Source organism: Agelaius phoeniceus, chromosome 29, assembly GCF_051311805.1.
Source record: "Agelaius phoeniceus isolate bAgePho1 chromosome 29, bAgePho1.hap1, whole genome shotgun sequence".
Taxonomy (NCBI): Eukaryota; Metazoa; Chordata; class Aves; order Passeriformes; family Icteridae; genus Agelaius; species Agelaius phoeniceus.
Window position 1 is genome coordinate 1,672,501 of NC_135293.1, and position 4,019 is coordinate 1,676,519.

A 4,019-nucleotide genomic window follows, 5' to 3' on the forward strand; every position below is an offset into this window, starting at 1 on the left:
ACACAGCTGAGATTTGGGATCTGCACAAAGCTGAGATTTGGGACCTGCATAGAGCTGAGATTTGGGACCTGCACAAAGCTGAGGTGTGGGATCTGCACAAAGCTGAGGTGTGGGATCTGCACAAAGCTGAGGTTTGGGACCTGCACAAAGCTGAGGTGTGGGATCTGCACAAAGCTGAGGTTTGGGATCTGCACAAAGCTGAGATTTGGGATCTGCACAGAGCTGAGGTTTGGGACCTGCACAATCCTTTTCTCCAAGTGGTTAAAGCAGATTGTTTGGACGAGCTCTGTGGATTATAATATTTAGCCTGTTGTGTATATTAAATTAAAATATTTATTTTATTATCAGAAGTCAAACCTGAATCACTTAGTGCTGTGGAAATAAAACATCTCCACCTCACCAAAGCCCAGGGAATGCAGGGGACACTTCAACCCTGCCCACTGCCCTAAACCCAGGGCTCCCCCAGATTTCCTGGCACTGCTCAGTGGTGGGGATGGCACCAGGGGTCCCACACTGACCCCATCCCAGGTAACCCCCCCTGCTCCAGCACTGCAGAGCATCCAGAACCTTCCACATCCCTCATGGAGCTGCAGCTGGAGGCACTCAGGCCTCCACAGCACTTTATTGCCTTGCTGGGGGGCAGGAGGATTTTTATTATTATTATTCCAGCTTCCTTCCCTTCTCATTTCTGCTGAAAGCACAAAAAGTTGTTATGATTTACCTCCTGACACAGCGGGCTGAGGGCCACAGGCAGCCACAAATCAGCTGTGCAGGGAGAGCCTTGGAGCAGGGCCAGGGGTGCAGGATGCTGGGCTGAGCCTCCACTGGGGGTGTCTGTGGGGGGACCAAGCACCACAGGGACCCCAAAACCCTCTTTTTTTTGGAGCCTGCAGCTGCACCTGTCTTGGTTCTAATTGTGTTTAATTTAATTGTGGGGGTAACTGAGCTGGGGCAGGGGCTGGGGACAGCTGGCTCTGAGGACACTGCTGTGCCCATGGGGTAAGATTGGGCGTCTGGGACCCAAAATGAGCCCAGAACGAGCCCAAAATGAGCCCAAAACGAGCCAGGATTGCCCTGAGCTGTGCTAAGAGACCCCCCCTGCTGTGGGTAGGGCAGGGGCTGTGCCTGGGACCAGCGGGAAGGAGCAGGGGCAAAGCTGAGCCCAGCTTGAACTCCTTGGAGTCCTTAAAGCTGAGCCTAACATTAACTCCTTAAAGTCCTTAAAGCTGAGACCAGCATTAACTCCTTAGAACCCTTTAAAGCTGAGCCTAACATTAACTCCTTAAAGTTCTTAAAGCTGAGCCCAGCATTAACTCCTTAAAGCTGAGCCCAGCTTGAACTCCTTAGAGCCCTTAAAGCTGAGCCTAACATTAACTCCTAAAGTCCTTAAAGCTGAGCCCAGCATTAACTCCTTAGAGCCCTTAAAGCTGAGCCTAACATTAACTCCCTAAAGTCCTTAAAGCTGAGCCTAACATTAACTCCTTAGAGCCCTTAAAGCTGAGACCAGCATTAACTCCTTAAAGTCCTTAAAGCTGAGCCCAGCTTGAACTCCTTAGAGCCCTTAAAGCTGAGCCTAAGATTAACTCCTTAGAGCCCTTAAAGCTGAGCCTAACATTAACTCCTTAAAGTCCTTAAAGCTGAGCCCAGCTTGAACTCCTTAGAGCCCTTAAAGTCTGTGTGAGGTGTTCTGGAGCATGCCCTGCCTTTATTCCTCACCTGGGGCACACCTGGGCACACCTGGGCACACCTGGGGGGTCATTTCCAGGGGTACACCTGGGCACACCTGGGGCACACCTGGGCACACCTGGGCACACCTGGGCATCATTTCCAGGGGCACACCTGGGCACACCTGGGGCACACCTGGGGCACACCTGGGCCATCATTTCCTGCTGGCCAGGGTGAGGTGAGGCTGCCTCCAGGGCTCAGCCCCTCTCATCCAGCCCAAGTCTTGGAGCCGGAGATTTAATGTGCAACGTGAAATGTTTGTTATAATTAATTATGATAACTCTGAAAACTCTTCACATAAACAGACAGGCCCTTTTCTTCCTAATTTCATTCAATTTAGCTGTCGTTCCATAAATTTCACAGTCAGTTTTGCAAAAAGCTGCAGCTTCCAGTAGAGTGTTTTTTTTTTTTTATTCTTGTTATTTATTTATTTAATTAGTAATCACTTTTTTCCCTTTTTTTAATCAGTGAACTAACTTGATTCTTAGGGTAAAAAGCAAATCAGATGATGAAAGCTGATCCAGAAACCGCGGGAGAATACATAAATACGGGGGCACACGCAGGAGTTCTGCCTTTATTAGGCAGTGGTGGAGGGTTTTGTTTCACCCTAAAATCCACCCCGGAGCTGAGAGCAGGATCTGCCCTCTCTGCTCGAGGCTGGCACTGCAGATGTTGCGCTTCCCCATCTGAAACAGAGACGTTCTTCCTCTTTAAGGCATGAAATAAATAAAACTCCACGTCCTTTTCTACTTTTTCACCCAGCGAGTGCTGTCCCCCCCGGCCTTCCCTTCCCTTTTTTTCGGGTTATTAACCAGCCCCGGGCTGGGATGGAGCCACAGCGTCCCCTCACTGTCCCCATGCCTCGCTGCCCCGAATAAATCACAGCAAAGTGGGGGTTAACAAGGCGTGACTCCATCCTCCATCTCCCTGTCCCCAGGGCTGCGGTGAGCGATGGTCGCTGCTTGGCTGGAATGGGAAACCCAGGGAAGGCGGCGACGGGAGCATCCCCCCCAAAATCCCCCAAAATTCAAATGTTGAGATGCTCAAATGATGTAAATGTTCTGTCATCAGTGCTCATCGCTGGCCCTTTTGGCAAGATGAGCCAACGAGACAGAAAAAGCAGAGATTGAACAAATAGCTCAGTGACAGAGTTACCTGGAAAAGGAGGCTAAAACAACAAAAGACAATTATAGAAGAAAAACAAGGGCATGATTTTCCTAATGTAATTTCAGTCGCTCAGAACAGTCCTGGCCTGATAAGTGAATCTTTTACTTCAAGTAGCCTTTAGCCACAGAGATCAGATATCTGTTTCTGCTGCTCTTATTATCAAAAGAAATCCGTATTAGTTCAGTTTTTGCTTGGAATTCAAGAAGAAAATGTTTCCTTCCCGACAATTTTATATATTTATCCCTTTGGCTAAAGCCTTTGATTCTGCAAAGTGCAATTAGCAAGTGGCTGGTGTGCAGTTTGACTTGTAACCAGAGAAACTCCCAGTGCCAATGGAAAGCAGGGCTTTAATGAAACACAACGTTTCTTCTGTAATTTATTCCGACCCACAGACACCTGAGCCAGTGGCAGGCGTGCAGGTGCAAGAGTTGATAATAGAAATTAAAATAAAATAAAATAAAATAAAATAAAATAAAATAAAATAAAATAAAATAAAATACCAATTAAAAATAACAATAATAATAGTAATAATGATAACAATAGTAATAACAATAGGAATAATAATAGGAATAATAATAATAATAATAATAATAATAATAATAATAATAATAATAATAATAATAATAATAATAATGGTGTCCTTGTCAGCCACAGCCCACACAAAGCAAAGGCAAAGCAGAGCACAGAGTCATGAAATTCAGTCCAGTTTAAGGAGATATTTCCTGAACACTTCCAGGGATGGGGCAGCCACAGCTTCTCTGGGCACTCTGTGCCAGGCCCTCATCACCCTCACAGGGAGGAATTCCCAATTCCCAATGTCCCACCCATCCCCTCCTCTGGCACTGGGAGCCATTCCCTGTGTCCTGTCCCTCCATTCCTTGTCCCCAATCCCTCTCCAGCTCTCCTGGAGCCCCTTCAGGCTCTGGAAGGTTCTTCCCAGGCCCTTCCCTTCTCCAGGCTGAGCAATCCCAACTCCCTCAGTCATTCTTCATAGGAGAGATGTTCCATCCTTCCAATCATCTCTGTGGCTCACCCCAGTTATTTACCTGAAGGCAAAGCCCCTCCTGGAAGGGGAATTGGTGGGGTGAGACGCCCCTGCCCCTCTGCAGACCCTGACTCGCTGATCA